The sequence below is a fragment of the Larus michahellis genome, chromosome 10, assembly GCF_964199755.1.
Source record: "Larus michahellis chromosome 10, bLarMic1.1, whole genome shotgun sequence".
Classification (NCBI taxonomy): domain Eukaryota; kingdom Metazoa; phylum Chordata; class Aves; order Charadriiformes; family Laridae; genus Larus; species Larus michahellis.
The window spans coordinates 13,817,641-13,833,804 of NC_133905.1; the positions used below are offsets into that span (position 1 = coordinate 13,817,641).

A 16,164-nucleotide genomic window follows, 5' to 3' on the forward strand; every position below is an offset into this window, starting at 1 on the left:
TCCTTTGAAATAAAAGGAAGATTAGTAACGAGATGAAAGTTGACTTTAACTAAAAAGAAATTAGACCTTAAAAGGAGATTAGTAATTACAGCTATCTTCAAATAAGATGGAAACAAGCCTTGAGGAAGTAGAAGATTATCAGTGTTTGTAATAACTGAGCCCAAGGTACGTGTACAATGTATTCAAAGCCCTGAAAGCCAAGGATCAGAAGAGCAGGTGGTAGGATGCAGCTAGTGAATAATCCTCTTAACCTCATCAATACTCAACCAGGGCAAAACTGAGAGTGGGGGGAAAAAAGCCTGTATCGCTAATGGCAATGAAACAAAAAGGAGATCAAAGCCACCGGAGCAGCGCTGCTGAAAGTTAACTGTGCCCAGTGCTAACAACTTCGTTACAGAAATTTACTGTGTGGGTCTCTGAAATCTCTTGATCAGCGCAGAATAATAAATGAGTGGATTATTAAATATTTTAAGGAACAAAATATTTAGACCGCGGTTCAAAGCGTTTTTATCAGTACAAAATCATCAGGGACTCGATGTTCGGGGTATGGTGTGTCGTCTGGAGAGCGGCTGAGCTTAATTCGATCGCTACTCAATGCGTGTGACAGACACCCAGGGAAAAGATGGTTTGCAAAGAAGCTGGTTTTAGTCTCTTGTGAAACGTTATGTCACCGTCAGAATGACCCTTTGGGGCAGTTGGGAAGGAGCAGCTGGATGATGCACAGCATCCCGGTGATCTGTGCCCTCATCCCGCTGTGCGTCCCAGCTGGACACGCCACTGGCTTCCTCTGAAGGCAGGAGAGCCCCATCCCAATGCTGTATCATGCATCGCAGGTTCAGGTCAGCCGGGTAAATACATGTTTTTAAGCTAATTTTACAAAATATAGGACACTACTGGTATGTACCAGTTTCTTTCTTCCAAATTATTTTTTTTTTCTAATCTTTATTAACAAAGTATTTCAGCTCAAGGAAAAAGAATACCTTTTTCTGACTTGATTGGAGGAGGCGTCTCAATGATTTATATTCCCATCTGCTTTTTATCTCCCTTCAAAAGCTTCTGACCTGTTTAAATGGGACATTTTAATCTAAGAAACTTTTTACTGAATTTTTTTTTTTTATTTTATTTTTTAAACCTTGAGTTCCCGCTGTGAGGAGCCCTCTCTGGAAGTGGGGTTATCTGCACCCAGGTTTCTGGGGATAGAAGCTTCTGTTTGAAGCGCCGCCTGGTCTGGCAAAAGGAGCTGCGCTTCAAAGGCAACTACTTGATTTATGTTCAGAGCTGAGTTTTCTTCCCCTTAGCTGGTGCCCTAGAGGAGTACCTGGCCATCTCTGGAGCGGGTGTAATCCTAAACTGGGAAACTTACCTTTTAATTTACCTTTTCTACTTTTAAAGTTTTTAAAGAATGGCAAGGGGTTGCATGGACAGTGCCCGAAGTGAAGAGAAAAGGTACTTTCATACCACTTCTCTCCCAAGTTGCACAGGAGTTAGCTGTTATTAAATAATAGGAAAAGAAATTGCAATTAGTGACATAATGAATAAGGAACTTGGTTAGTGCTTATTACCCAGACAAGGCTCAAGGTAAATGACATAGCCCAAGACAAGTAGAAAAGTTAGCCTGAATACAACTCATTGTGACAAAATCAAGAGGTTTTAGAAAATTATTAAACCTTTCTGAAAGTGGAAGTTCAGGGCTGTCACTGTGAATATTAATGTCTCCCATGAAAGAGGTTTTTGTTCACAAAGTCCAAGATCATACAATCAGCAGAAATTCAAAATTAATCTTTATTGTATGATAAAGGACCAAGATGAGATAAAAGAAAAGATATATCTGAAGGGAAAAGTCAACCGGGGAAAGAATGCTATCATATAAAAGTATTCAAACATCTGTGGTCCCTTCTGAAACTGTCTGTGTGGAATGTAAGGTGTTACTTACCATGATTCTTTTTAAAATTTGAATGGGAAATCCAGGGAATCCTTAACAAGATGAGAGGGTTTTTCCCCTTTGTCCTTGTATGTGGCCGTAACCCACGTGTAGAGAATTAATGAACCTGAAAAGCCGTGCAGTGTGATTTGGGAGTGTCACATAATAGCCAAATTGTATTAAATAATGAATGTGAGGCCCCACCTCGAGTGCTGTGTCCAGTTTTGGGACACTCACTACAGGAGGGACATTGAGGTGCTGGAGCGTGTCCAGAGAAGGGCAACAGAGCTGGTGAGGGTCTGGAGCACAAGTCTTGTGAGGAGAGGCTGAGGGAGCTGGGGGTGTTCAGCCTGGAGAAGAGGAGGCTGAGGGGAGACCTTCTCGCTCTCAACAACTCCCTGAAAGGAGGGTGTAGCCAGGGGAGGTCGGTCTCTTCTCCCAAGGAACAAGAGGAAATGGCCTCAAGTTGCGCCAGGGGAGGCTTAGGATGGATATTTGGAAAAATTTCTTCACTGAAAGGGTTGTCAAGCATTGGAACAGGCTGCCCAGGGAAGTGATGGAGTCACCGTCCCTGGAAGGATTTAAAAGATGAGTAGATGTGGTGCTGAGGGACATGGTTTAGTAGTGGATTTGACAGTGTACTGTTCTGTACCATTTAATTTGGTAATAACTAGTAATTTACAGTGAGGCTCTATTGTTTTAATAGGAGTACTAACTAGGGCTTGGACTTGATGATCTTAAAGATCCTTTCCAACCTACATGATTCTGTGATTCTATTCTGGGGTGATTTTCTTAAGTGAAACTGGAAGGTCCAAAGCACAAATAAAGTACTGAGTAAGATAAGGAGCCTAACAATGTTCTTCCCCTGGCTTTGGTGTGCTCTCGTAGTTCTTAACTTCTACCAAGCCACCTTGGCAGTCTGCAGGTTGCCTTTGCGTTCTGTAGTGGGGTCTTTTTTTCTTCCTTTCTAGGTCCAAAAATACCATCTAGCTTCTAATTTTTTCTGGCTTTGTGATTAGAGCTCATGATGGCTTCCTGGTCTGCCGGTCCCTTTTCTGGTTTGTAACTTCACATGTCCTAGATGAGTTACAGCATCCTGAGCAGTGAGCAGCAATGCCCCTGACTACCTTGTAGCTGTTCAAGCTCCTCCGATAAGAAGGTGACCAAACAATTAGCAATGATAAGTGACAGCAGCCACGTGCGGCTTGCTCAGCGTGCCAGGGTGAGGTAACACAGCTGATGGTGAGAAGATCCTGATGATCCTCATCTTCTGGAAGCAGCAAATGTACTTGCGTTTACTTCTGTGTTTGAGATTTCAACCTCAGTAATGCCACAACGTACTAATTATTTCCAGCGTTGTGTGATCAATCCATTGCAGCCTGTCCTGACAAGCAGGAGGGTGAGGGTGAGGTTGAGCAGCAGAGTCGAGTCTGATGCTGCACACAGAAGCAATCTGTTCTGTACCATTTAATTTGGTAATAACCAGTAATTTACAGTGAGGCTCTATTGTCTTAATAGCAATACTAATGAAATCTAGTCCCTTCTCTAGGAATTTAGGAAGGTCACTTGTGATAGTTTTACTGTTTCTACTGTGGAGTCAAGTGTCTACTATGTATTGTTGGTGAGGATAAGAGGATGCTAATAAACTTAGTATGGACTTTTTATTAGGCTCGTCTGAAGTTAAAATTAATGCAGGTTTTATATTTCATATATAGCTTGTTAAGCCCTCTAGGAAGCTTATGCACCAAACCTACTACATAGATGTGAAATGTTTTGAATAATCTTGTCATGCAATTAGCTTGTATGGATCTTAGCAGTGGACTTCGTGGCAATGAAGAGCTGAATCTGCCTCGTTTGTTTGGGTTTTTTCTCTACTCGTTTACACTGTCTGAAAATCCATCCTGAATTAATATTTTGGTGCAACTGAAGCAGAACTTAGCAGTAAGAAAAATCCTTTCAGGCCATAATGTTTTTGTATTTGAACTTCAGCAATTGATTTTTTCATACTTTGCAACCTGATCATTTTTTTACATTTAAACAGCATTTTGCATCCCTAACCATTTGGGCTTAGGGTTCTTTCAAAAAGTGATGGGGCATTTTGAGCCAGGAGCCAATGGAGAAGCCTTAGAAATACCTACTTTAATCCATCACCTGTACAGAGGAAAACACTTCCCAGAACACTAAAAGCCAAGGTATTTTTCTTGTATTTATGGCTTGTGAAAATGTTCTAGTGGGTATGGTACAGAAAATAAGAAACAGCTCCAATTCCTTAGTGTTGTAGTCGTGTTCCTTAAGCAAAAGCAACTGTCATGTTGCAAATACCTTAGCATATAATAATTTTGCCTTCCTACAACTTACTCTAAAACACAAGTAAGTATCTGAGTAGTCCCCTGTGACTCAACAGTGCTCTACGTGCTTTAAGAAAATATCGTATATAAGTGTTTGCTGGACTGGGACTACAGAGGGGCCAGGAGAAGGATGTGAATGAAGTGGCTGGATTGTTTCCAGCTGAGTTCATTCAGCAGCAGGTGCCTGTGGTTGTGCTCATAGAAACCTTGGGGAGAGCCTGTCTGAGGAAAAAAGAGCAGTGTAATTATTTCTGACAACGGGAGGATGGAAGAGCAAAGAGTTAAAGAGCTGGAGTATGAGAAGCTGATCGTTGGACTGTCCTCAGGGCCAACGAGGTGCCCCACTCCTGAGGAGAACAAAGAAAACTCTTTATTCTCCTTGGACAATTCTCTGTATCTGGGTTTTTTTAAAAATGAGTAATAGGTGCAGGAATTATTATTTATTGGAGCAGTAATAATCCAGCAGGATACGTGGTTAATGAAGTACATCGCTCCATGCTTCTTGCGTAGCTGATAGCTTGAGGATTCTTCTCATGCTGCAAAGCCCCCGTGTGTTATTTGAACGAGTTACTTGGCCCTTAGAGAGGTGATGTTCAGCCAGCCTTTACTCTCTATTTGGAAAAAGTCTCCTGAGCAAACAAATAATTGAGATGTGCGCTTCTCGAATGTGTAGGACAAAGCAGATATACACAGCATCCTGTTGTGCAAGTTGCAAGAGGAGCAAAAAGACTTTTAGTGCAACTCTGTCTTCCAGGAGATGAAAATCACAACTCCTCTAGCCACATTTCCATGGGGTAGATGAGAACCAAGCCTGCTGGGGAACTGAGGACACCTGTACGGCGTGCCGCCTTTGGAGTTTTGTTCAGTTCTCTTAAATCTAACATTACAGAATTAATCTTTTTGTTAAAGAAGGATTTGAGGAGAAATGTTTAAGAAATCGCACAAAGATTGACTTTTTTCTTTTTCTAATACTTCAGGGTTAATGACCTTTGCACTTTGTAATAGGCAGAGGTGTGCCCAGACCTATGTTAAATTAGGCTGTATGAACTCGGGCATAGGAGCGATCTTTTTTTATTCCATGTTAGCACAAGGAGATTTTTGTCAGCAGTGGGCCTCCTGCAAGTTACTAACCAGAGGTAAAGTGTCACATAATTTGGTACAAGCATATCCAGCAGTCTATACCATAATGAAAACCCAGTCCTTGGTTGGAGATGGCAGATACAACCACTTTATAAAGTATTAAATTAATTTTGGTGATAGGTAAACTGAAACCTTAGCCACTTTAAACCAGGGAAATAGACCCAAATTCTGCTCCTGCGCTGTGATGCGTCTTATAGTTTACAGGAAAAAATCCCTGGGTGGTCTCGTAGCTATTTTCAGTATTGTGCTGGATTTTGAGCAGATTCCTTTTGCCTGAATTCTGCTGAGGATGGCCAAGTCCCCTGGGGATTTGTCTCTCCATCTTGTTGCTTGTTTTGTTAGCCACTCGCTTCCGAAATCCGTCGGTATAACACCGAGACAGCAGCTATCGCTGCGTGTGGATGGCTTTGCAGTGGGGCAGAGCGGTAGCCAAAGGAGATGGGCTCCATCTCCTTCGGAACCACCAAAGTCTCCTTTGTGCCACCCGGCTGCGCCCATGGGTATCCCTGGAAATCCTGAGAACAAATCTCTGCCATAAACTTAACGTCTGCATCTCGCTCTGAATGGTTTTTCTTCTACAAGAGGCCTTGTTGGTGACATGGAGCAGGGGGTGGCGTGCTTAAAATGAAGCATAAGCTTTCCAACGTCTCTGCTTTTCATTGTGCTGCTCTGTTGTCGGTGGGTTTTGTGCCAGTGTTTGGTGTTTTCCTCCGTTGCCTGAGCTGAACGTAGGTCTTAATTGTAAACTTTGCTCTTAGAGCACCATGAAGTTGTACGTGGAGTGATTCACAGCAGCCTAATGCAGTCAAGTTGGTGGCCTCTCTTTCAGCATCGTGCATATTAATAAGAGTTGATAGTATCCAAAATAAATTAAGGATATTAAATAAATTGTGATTCTTTCACCAAAAGCCAGCATTTCTGGATATTTATTGGTTCCCATTTGCAAAATAAAGCTTGTTAAAAACTTGAGGTGCTAGTGCGTATTTTAGAAGTGCCAGAGCTAATCTGTTAATGTGATTGTTAGTCCTTTCTGAAGTAATCCCTATGTGAAAATGGGCACCGAGGAATCAATGATTCAATATAAGAATGATCACGGGGATTTCCTCTCATTTTCTAAAGCCCCTGAGACCTCCTACCTCTGAAACCTCAGCCAAATTTCCAGAAAAACAGAGCACTGTGGGGGGAAGCAAAAGAAGTCGGAATGAGGTTTGGTGACCTTGCAGTGCGAATGCTGGGCTCCTGGCATACGGGACTCCTGGAGCACAGGAGCCGTGAGCCGAAGTGCCCACCGTGGCAGGTACGTCACATACAGTGGGGACAGCTGGCTTCCAGATGACTTAAGACACAGCGAGTCCAGCATCGACTTCACGCAACTTTCCACAGGAGAAACACCCCAGCAGTTTTTCTTTAGGTTTTGCGCAGGTTTCAGCCTATAGACTTGTTTAAAAGCTTTCTGAAAAAATAAATGCAATAATAGTGTGCTGTGAGCGAATGCTTCACATAAGTGTTGTTTATTAATATGAAGAGAGTACAGTGGTAATAGCGTAAGTCTTCCATTTCGGTTAGCTGCAGTGGGAAGTTAGGTAAGTTGTGCGGGTGAGATTTGTGCCGCATCTGGAGCTAAACGTGTAATTCCCTTTTCATTTAGGGCAGGGCAGATCTCACGAGTCGCTGAGTATCTTCATCACTTTCAGGCTGATGAGAGCTGAGAGCTGTCATCACCTCGCAGGACCAAGTCTTGCGTATCCACGAAGGGAGCGTGTGCCTGCTCTTTTATAGCACATTGCTGAAAATCTCTTATAGACCTAAATGGTCAGGAGCACCAGGGATGCTGTGATCTTAAGGTGTTTTTCAATATAGGCATTTTTAATGACATTTGAAAGAGCTAACTGGTCTGAGGATAAGTATGATAAGGGTGACATATGGCAAAGCAGATATGGATTTACCTCCTACAGCTTGTCTTTGTGTCTGACCTGAGCAGAGTAGAAGGGAACCTGCCTCGTGAGGATATTTGATTCTGGCTTTTCGCATATTTATTTCATCTGGGGATGGCATTTTTTTAAGAGTGCTGATCCCTGCTGAAAATTAATTTTTTTTGGTCGTTGAAGCAACAGTGTGGGGAATAAACCTTAATGTATGAATAAGAGCAGGGGCTCTGCACCATTCCTTGCCTGAAGGTTTGAATCAAAACTCATGCCAGAGCATGAAAAAGTGAAATGTGTTTGAAGGCAAGCAGCGCTGCCAGTGTGTCCGTTGCTGTTCACCCCTTGCATGAGAAGAGATTGAGGTTACGAGGAAGTCCCCGTCTTGTATCTTTAGCCCTATTATTATCATTGTCTAATTATGAACTCATTGCAATGAAGTAATGGAAATGAGAAATGGAGTCTCAGTGGCTGCTGGGCAGGTGCTACCTTAGATGGTGTAATTAACCCAAGTCCCTGCTGGGTAATGTACGCTGCTGTGTATGCACAGCACCAGGGTCAGACATACCCACGTCTCGTAGATGTGTGTTCAATTTGCTCAGTTGTCCCAGAAATTTTGGTAGGAACCTTTTTCGGACCGTTTCCCGAGCTCTTGTACTGAGATGTTCCTGCCTCAGAGTCTTTGGGGAGAGCTGGAACGGATCACAAGAACTTCGGCTCGTGGCCAAAAAGCTGCTCCTGCATAGTCCACGAATGCAGAGCGTCCGCCCTCCCCGCATGCAGGGACTGGTAGCCGAGTGGGATTTTCTTCTTCTGCTAAACCTACAATTTATTTTTTCTCCTGCTGGAACAGCCTAGAAGTAAAATCTAGAAAAAAAATCGCTTGTCCCTGAAAATATTCAGGCAAAAGTATCATGGTCGAACAATGGAAATCTTGAAGAAAACGTAACATTAAAAGTCTGGAGGTTTTCAGTTTCTCACTGATAACCTGTAAACACGTGTGAAAATTGTCTATATGTATGCATTTACAAAATTGTCCTTTTTCCCCCCAAATGTCTTTTCATTATAAAAAGCTGTGAAAACCTGATGGAAAAGCTAGATGACAGAAAATAACCAATTCTCAGTATCGCTTTATGTTGCCTTAACACCCAAATGCCAAAGGAGCTATAGAAACACCTAGGAAACCACAATCTGCCTTGAAAAGCTTACAAGTAAAAGAAGATTTTCAAAGACATAAAAGGCAGATTGGTGTCTGGCTCTTGCTGAAAATCATTGAGCACCTCAATCTGCTGAGCATTGTTGAAAATCCCACCCAAAGCCCCTCTCGGTTCGCATGAAACAATAGGAATATGCAGTAAAAGATTCAACAGCACCTTTCTACCAACAGTTTTCTTTGTAAGTCACTAATCTTTCTTCTTAAAGATTATGTGTGATACTGAAAATATATTAGTGGGTGGTTCACAGACCAGAAGACTCATTTTTAAAAAAAAAAAAAAAAAAAAAGAAAAAAAAAGAAAAAGGCTGCAGACGGCTGGTTTCCATCTCCTCCCTGGCTGAATTAAGAAAGATGTTTTTCTCCCCACTGCTCTTCTATCTCCCTCCTTTCCATTTTCTGCATTATGTTTCCTCCTCCAGACTGTGGCGGTGGAGCTGAATGCTGATGAGACCATCGGCAGTCTGTCCCCAGACAGAACTTTTTAAGGTCATTTCTCCTGGTTCTCGATTGCTTGACCTGCTCATTTCTCTTCACCAGCTATGGTAGGCTACCCAATTATACACTGTTATTTTTATGATACTTGCTTGTCCTTCCCAGCCTTAATCTTCCTTTATTGCCAGGAACACCCACGGTCTCTGTAGTCTAGTTAGAGCTAAAGTTCATAAGAGAAATGTTTTAAACTGACAGTTTGAAACGAACAATCAGGAGCGCACGCGGTGACGTGGTGGAATAGGCTTTCCGTGGCCATTGGTAAAAGGAGCCGTAAGGGCTGATGCAGCGATGCTCGCTCTGCTGGCACGGCCGAATCCGAGGGTGCGGATTACATTTGGAGGGAAGGTTGCACACAGCTACACAGAGTTAGCAGCCTGGGCAGGATTGCGGTGGTGTTATAATGGTGTAGTTACGTATACAAGTAATATTTTTAAGGATTTGACTCTTGTTTTCCTAGACCTTGGTAAAATATACATCCATCGCAGTGGTTGTGCTCCATTTCAAGCAAGTCTATGTTGTGCCTTTTTTTTTTTTAACCATATTTGTTGGTTTTATTCCAAATTCTGCAGACCTTCTGTACACAGCCGCTTGCTGAGTATGATCATCTATTATTTATTATTCTGCTGGTCGCAAGGGTTGTGCAATGGTCATGTGGAGGAAGAGGTGGAGAGAGGGAGATGACAAGGCTGAGCACTGAAACACGAGCTCTGTTTATTCTCTGATGTGTGAGGTCTGTGTACTGTGAAACAGCATCGTAAAACAGCGAAATAAATTCCCTTATATCAAATTCACGTCCGCATTCTAGCAAGGATAAGCTCAGCATCAGTAAAAGAAAATTGCTCTGAGACAGAATCTGCAAGTTACTTGTGTGGACGTCGAGTCTTCTATATGGGACGTTTCACAAGTCAAAAAACACAAATTATGAGGAATAATCTATATGGACTGTCTCCATGGGAAGAGACATGCCGTAGTCTATATGCTCACACTAAATACTAGAAGTTGTCTTGAGATTTCTATTTAATTCAAGATTTCTTCTTAATTTCATGGTCTGTGGCCAACAAACGTGAACTGTACCTCTTCTGGTACAGCGATGCCACTTCATCTTCGACCCCATCAACCATGCACTCGTCTCACAAGTAACCACTTGCCATAGCTCCCGCTGTATTTCCCAGCTGTGGCCATGCGTATCGAAGTTCCAAATCACCCCCAGGCCACCACGTAGTCAGAAGGGATGAAACTCATCCCAGGGCTGGTTGGACTGACCCCAGCAGAGCTGCAGGACGGATGGAATTGGCCCCAGCTCCGCTTCTCAAAGCTTTCAGAGTTGTCTGAGCAACCAGGAATGTGAATGAATCATACTTTAGGTATTTACATTTCTCAAATGCCTGAGAAGCTTTTTAAAGGTCAATCTAATTAAGACAAAGTTTGTTTGTACCAATATAAAGTAGTTACTATTATTGGAAATTCATTCCAATGCAATATATGGCATTTTACTTACAGTTTAAATTTTAGTTTTGTATGCTTAATTTGGAAAGAGCAGAAATGATCTTTTGGTTCCATAATGTCTTACTTAAAATGACACTTTAATCAATAATGAAATTTTTTTTGCTACAATTAAAAAAAGATTCATTCCTCTTGATGCAAAATAATTAATCAAAGTTTTTGCATAAGAAGGATTCTTTTGTATTGGAAAGAAAATTGCCTAGACTCATAACAGCCACATTATTTAGTGCGTCTGGTTTTGATTGCCATCTTATGGGAACAAAAGCCTTTTTTCTATAATTTAAGGATGCATTTAAATTCAGTTTGAAAGACTAAATTTCATGATGTGTTGCCCTTAAAGGCTATAAAAATTGAGATCTATTTGTGCGTCTCCATAAGAATATCAAAGTGAGAAGCAAATCAGTTTTTCTTTTAGTTTCTTTTCACGTTTGAATAGTTCTGCCTCCTGCCCTCGTGTCTTCTTCAGACAAGCCTGCTGTCCCAAACTTTGCCCAACTGAGGGAAGTTTAGACTTTGCTGTCCTAAACTTTATCATCTTTAAAAGATAGTAAATTGAGGGGAGGGGGCAGGGAGGGCATAACTAGTATTGTTCCACTGACTGCTTCATTTTTAATGGTTTTCTTGTTATCTGAAAGCTTAGAGCCAAGTCCAAAGCATTCCTGTTGAGGACTCTGGCCCTTCCAAGCAAAGGCTTCTCTCTGAATCAAAACTTAAGTTGCCAGCAGCAGGTTTCTCTCTTGACTTGACTTTTCTTTCTAGTAGGCTTTAACGCTGTTTTCCTAATGTGAAACTGTAGAAATTTTAGGTTGTTATCCCAATTCTGTAAAGTCATAAAATGAGATGACACGTTGTAAAACAGAAGGGAAAAAAAACCTCTTTCATGTAACTGAGTTTCTTGGACGTATTAAATACTTCAGGTTTGCTCCAGGTGTTCGTTTAGTTTGTAGCTCTGTTGAAGAGGAGCAGTTCATCCTACGTAGCCAGACATTTCGTCTCCCAGTACATTGCCAGTCTTCTCTGCCAGCCTGTTCGTGGGTTACGTGACACTGATCCCAAAACATCTGAATAACTGTGCAGTAAATAAGCTCTAATTCAGTGTCTTTTAAAGAATATACCTAAATGTAACGATAATATGACCTACAAAAAAGAGGATATTAAGGAAACATCCTGAGATGAAACATTATGAACATCAAGAAAAAGGTAGTCTTTAAGTTTGGAATAAAACAGCAACGAAGGGCTGTATCCTTTCCTCTGTTCCTTACTGCACCTGACTCCAGAAGATTTGAAGGACTCATAGGGGTGGTTTGGGACTTGGTAGAACCACAGCAGTATAAAGAGAAAGGGTTATTTTTTCTAGGAGAGTGTTTTTGTCAATCATAAGAAAAAAAGATGTTCTTGCTTAAATGTGCATGGTAAAATGTAATGTTTTAGCAGCATCATAAAAAATAATTACTGTAGCAAAGTCAGGCGTAATTATCACAGGTGTGAATGGAAATATAAAGCATCATGTTGTCTCAGACATAAGTATTTCAAGTATTTACAGTTAAAAAACCCCAACCCTCTCAAGTCTTTTCCCTGTTGCAGGGAGGCTATATACAGCGCTGTTGCCAGGATTGCTGCTTTTCCAGGCTTTGCTGTTTTCAGTGTGATGAAATGTCTGGCTCTGCCGTTGTCCCATATAGCCGCGGAGCTGCCGCCTTCTCCTGCTGCCTTCCTTCTGTGCTTCATCCATGCGAGATGCAGACAGAGGGCCGGCGCATCACTGAAGTAACGAAAATAGCAAAAGTACCAGCAAAATGCTTGAATTCCAGATATACTCTATCCAGCGGTGTCACACAAAGCAGATAAAGTTTTCCCCCGATAGCCTTGCCATCCGATAGGCACCAAATGGATTGGGTACCTCGCTGTCGGAGCATCGGGGACATGAATACCAGGTTGTGTGTAATGCATGGACACTAATGGGATGCTGCGCAGCGCCTGCTCCTCTCGGTCATGCTCCGTCTCCATGTCACCCGTGCGTGTCGGTGGCCATCCCCACGGGGTTTTCCTCCTTGGATGGGCGGTGTGAGCCTGGGAAAGGTCAGGCTGGTGTCCTTGCTGCTCACGCTGACGACTCCTCTGATGGCTTTGTAAGAGAAAGCAAGATTAGGGTTGTGTTAGTTCAGTGTGCATGCAAATTGCATCAAACAAAAACATCTTTTCATGTGGAAAAATAGATTTTTATTTTTTTTTTGGGGGGGGTGTTGTTTTTTTGAGATTAAAACTTTATCTAATGAGTGAATAGTACATCAATAGCTGTGAACAAGAGTCCCCTTTTTAACATCCAGTGCGCGTCTTGGGGGGGACTCTGTCACAGCTGGACTTTTTTCTCATTTCTCTTCATTCGTGTTGTAAGCTCTTGGTCCAGGACGGTCCGCTGCGGTTCAGGCAGTGCTGCGGACGGGTGGTCTCGGGTGAGGCTTGTCAGTGCTACCAAAGCAAAAAATTCGACTCCAGGAGCCAGCAACCATCACGTGCAGCTCGGAGATGAGAGCTGAAACCCTACCTCTGTGCTAAATGATCATGCAGTGTAAGAGGCTTGACTTAAATCTGGCTACTGTGAATGGCGCATAATCAGATACGTAAAATAGGTCATAAATAGTCATAGGGAAACCCCAGCATGTATTTCTTTGTTAGTTTCTGTAGCTTCTGAAAGAAAATAAGCACTGTGTAAATTGTAGTACAAGAGTAAAATCGCTATTGAAAGGCTCTTTGTAGTTGCTAACTTGTTTGTTGCTAATTTACTCCTGTTCTGTACAGCCAGACATGATGAAGGTGTGTGTGAGGAAACCTGATTTCTCTGTCTGCTATCCTAGGGGATTGTTAGCAAGGTATGTGAGGGGGAATAGCCCTAATGCTTGCATCTGCAACAACATTTTTTTTCTTCTACCTGCTGCTAAAAAGCTTTTATCCCATTTCGGAGAGATTCTTGCCATAGAACCTGAAAACTCCCTATCTGACGCTCCAGTTCCCCTGTCTCTCGCAGCGAAGGGGGAAATCTGGGGAGCAGAACAGGGCGCTCTGTGATGTTTGGGAAGGGAGGCTGCCTTGTTTATGTTCAAATAAATTCTTCAAGTGTGAAGAATTCACAAAAGGCGGTCATAGAACCATAGGAGGGTCTAGGTTGGAAGGGACCTTTCAGATCATGGAGTCCAGCCATCAACCCCACACTGCCAAACCCACCACTAACCCACGTCCCTCAGCACCGCGTCTGCCCAGCTCTTAAATACCTCCAGGGACGGTGACTCCACCACTGCCCTGGGCAGCCTGTTCCAATGCTTGACAACCCTTTCAGTGAAGAAATCTTTCCTAATACCTAATCTAAATCTCCCCGGTGCAACTTGAGGCCGTTTCCTCTTGTCCTGTCGCCTGTTCCTTGGGAGAAGAGACCGACCCCCCCCCCGGCTACACCCTCCTTTCAGGTGGTTGCAGAGAGCAAGAAGGTCTCCCCTCAGGTGATGTTAATTACCTAAACAAACTTCACAAGAACATGGATTGAAGAGCCTTGCTCCGGGAAAGGAGTGCCGGCAGTGATGTAATAATTTTTTTCAGTATTTCAGTTTTCTGATGAAAAGGGGAGCAATAAGGAAAGAACTGCTGCCTTGCACTAGGGGCTCTTGTTTCCAAAACGCAGCAGCGGGGAAGATGACAGGTATTGCTTTTGAGTTGTTCTGGTAATAATGACTGTAGATTGAATTATAATAAGGTCAATCTCTTAAACATTTCACTTTGGAAAAAAAATAGTAATAAAATCCAGTTTTCTATTTGGACATACGTTTCAGCTCTGTGGCATGGCATTTATGTGGAAAATGATACAAGGTAAGACATGGAGTGCTGTTTAGTGGAAACATCGTAGATTATAAATAGATTAGATTCATTTGACGGAGGAAATATTCAGTACACGTCTCAGGCTGGATGTGGCTTTTTGCCATTCTGCCTAATGCTCTCTCAGCGATATCAGGGTCAGCGGACGGACGGCTCTACCCAGACTTTTAGAGTTAATACTGGCGATGTTATTGTAGGCTACTTCTTAGACTTTTATCAAAGAAAAGAGTAGAAGTTAGCAGCAATTTTAAACAATTGTTTCCCATGGTAAAAATCTCTTGAGTTTAGGGAGAAAAGGTAAAATAGTAGAGCTGTGCTTCTGACCTACCCTACAGCTTTAGCAGACGTGCCCCTTGCACATCCTTTATTCTAAAATAGATACATTTTATTTGAGATTTGCTTCGCTCTTACTGCCAAATCTAACTTGCACATCGGTGGAAAGTTATGAATGAACACTTAGGTACTCCGAGCATCCTTTGGCATTTCCAACACAAGCCATGTGTTAGGCTAATTTAAATTGTATTTAGTTTCAAGACAGCACGCTCGATTTCCTGCACCCCTGTGCCTGCTCGCCCGGTCTCTGTGGGCTCGGTCCTTCAGCTCGGTGGAGGAAAACGTTTTTCCTGGTGTTATGAGTAGACGTGTGTATTCATAAGGATACCAGAGATGGTGGCCAGTTGCGCGCTGGTATAAACTCGCGTGTGTAGAGGTTAATGGCTACATGCTACAGCAGCAGTTTAGAACTGAGGGAAAAGGCAAAAACCATCTTTAATTGCTTTGGGAATCCTATCTGTGTTTTGAAATGTGAGTCCGTGCTTGTTTTCTGTGTTCTCCATTTTGACTTTGCTTTCACCTTCTAACTGAAAATGCCTATTTTTGCCTTTGTTTACTGTGCTGGTGTATTTAGCCAATACAAAAGACAACTCTATTGTTAGTGTAGGATTTTCAGTAATGTAAGGAAGCTTAAATAATCATTCCTATTTAAATAATCAGAAACTTGTCGTGACGCTTCCAGAAACTACAAAGGTCTATTTCCAGATGTTTCTAGGAGAATTTTAAGCTGCAATTGTAATGGTGGTGTAATTGATGGCAATACCTTTAAGCTAACTAGTTTATTTTAGATGACTAGCTTACATACATTGTATACGTATATTTGGGATGTATTTTTTCATGCCGAGAGCCTAACTCATTTCTACGGCTGGCTTTTAGGACTTCGGGATAAATGTAAATACATAGATAGATAACAGAGATATTCAGAGGTTCTTCGGCACAAGGTAGGTACTGCCAGCGATTGCTGGGCTGCTCAAGTGCCTCTTGGAAGCTCGCTGGGGCCCCAAATGGCTTTGGGAAATCTGGTCTCAGCTATTGAAATGTTTATGGTGCACACACAGCTCTTCTGTCTGGCCCAGAAATCTCAGCTTTAGAAGTCGAAATGCTGGGAGTGTGTGCTCTTATGTGAATAGTGGGTTAAGAAATTCTGCACAGTGCAAGTGGCAGGGTATTTGTACAGGCTGATCAAACTGAATGCTTATCAGAGCCTCTTAAAACAGACATCTGCATCTTTCATCACAGTGAGTGGAGCTAAGTACAGTTGCAAAGCTTCTAATTATTGGTACGTGTGAACTGAGAAGCAAGGCTGCCCTCTGCACATGCTAGATACAGCTCACGTTGAGGAGTGGAGGTTATTAAATCTGTAGGGGAAAAAAAACACAACAACCAACAAGGCATAAACAAAACTGTTAGTGAAAAGAAATAGTC

At 42.3% G+C, this 16,164-nt stretch overlaps 1 protein-coding gene across 5 annotated transcripts in view; it reads left to right on the forward strand.

Annotated features, from left to right (window-relative positions):
- LOC141749207 (contactin-4) overlaps positions 1-16,164 on the forward strand; it is a 347,767-nt gene that overhangs the window by 86,366 nt on the left and 245,237 nt on the right. The window contains exon 1 of one of the 5 annotated variants that reach the window (XM_074602295.1): positions 8,966-9,089. The exons of the other annotated variants lie outside the window; for them this stretch is intronic. The gene's annotated coding sequence lies outside the window, so the exon portion shown is untranslated. Of the gene's footprint in view, positions 1-8,965; positions 9,090-16,164 lie in introns of those variants that run through there. 5 annotated transcript variants of the gene reach the window in all.